Source organism: Chiloscyllium plagiosum, unplaced genomic scaffold, assembly GCF_037043375.1.
Source record: "Chiloscyllium plagiosum isolate Xiang-an unplaced genomic scaffold, Cpla_swu_hap1 HiC_scaffold_38, whole genome shotgun sequence".
Taxonomy (NCBI): Eukaryota; Metazoa; Chordata; class Chondrichthyes; order Orectolobiformes; family Hemiscylliidae; genus Chiloscyllium; species Chiloscyllium plagiosum.
In genome coordinates, this window is record NW_028270176.1 from 2441380 (window position 1) to 2442395 (window position 1016).

The 1016-nt window shown below is 40.4% G+C and overlaps 1 non-coding gene across 1 annotated transcript; it reads right to left on the reverse strand.

The window, feature by feature from the left end:
* Window positions 1–416: 416 nt before the first annotated feature.
* Window positions 417–498, reverse strand: trnas-gcu (transfer RNA serine (anticodon GCU)). Its single transcript has one exon. It is a non-coding gene; the product is annotated as a tRNA-Ser (tRNA).
* Window positions 499–1016: the final 518 nt, after the last annotated feature.

Sequence of the window (1016 nt, forward strand, 5' to 3'; positions counted from 1 at the left end):
TCTTACACCCAGCCCCTGCCCCTTTTGAAATATCTCCATTGTTTTGTGCTGTGTCTCTGTGCTCATTTCACCAAGGTGAATCACTTCTACCCAACCTGCTACAGATTTCATCTGACAAAACACTTCTTAAGAATCCCATGCATAAACATACGCTTCGCATCTCTCGTTATTTGGTTTTCATGGATCTCTTTCAGACAATAAAAGTTCATGGCAACTTGACTTGGAAAAGAAAATGGCGTTCCTTTTAATTATTCCAATTCAATCTACATTTCATTGCAGTTTAGGCAACAGGCTCAAATTATTCTTTGAGACTTTATAATAGCGTCGATGCATATAAACATACTATTTGAGTTCCAATTTCAATAAGACAGCTGTGATCATCCAAAAATCGCAACATTGAGAATTACCAGTCACAGCGACGAGAGTGGGATTCGAACCCATGCGTGCAGAGCACAATAGATTAGCAGTCCACCGCCTTAATCTCTCGGCCACCTCGTCAGATGAGTATCGCTCGCTCTGATCTTATGAATAAGTGAATTGCGTAAATTATGCACAACATGGATATTTCTCCTTGGTATTGGTGAAATCATAAATAGCACAGTATGGTTCCAAGAGTATCGTCTGACCTCTGGGTGTGGGACAAGCGCACTCAGACTGTGACACTCTGCTCACTGATCAGAGCAAAAATGAAAAAATGGCTATGCAGCAAGATCTGTTGAATTCTGTGAACATTTGAAGTCAATGGAGTGGAGAGCTGGTGACAGCAGGAGATGCAATTTTTGTGTGTGAGGAATTGCTTTCCAAATTGGAGGAGAGTGCATAGTGCTCAATGTCATTATTCTGAACATCTTTCTTCTGCTTAGATATTTTGACACGCCCTTTGTGTACAGGACAGACAATTTCAAAATGACAATTGAATTCAACAATGCAAAAACCTTGATCTATATCATTTTCCTGGTCCGTGCAACACCAAGTCATTGTATGATCACAGCAATACAGTGAGCAAGTGTCAGAAA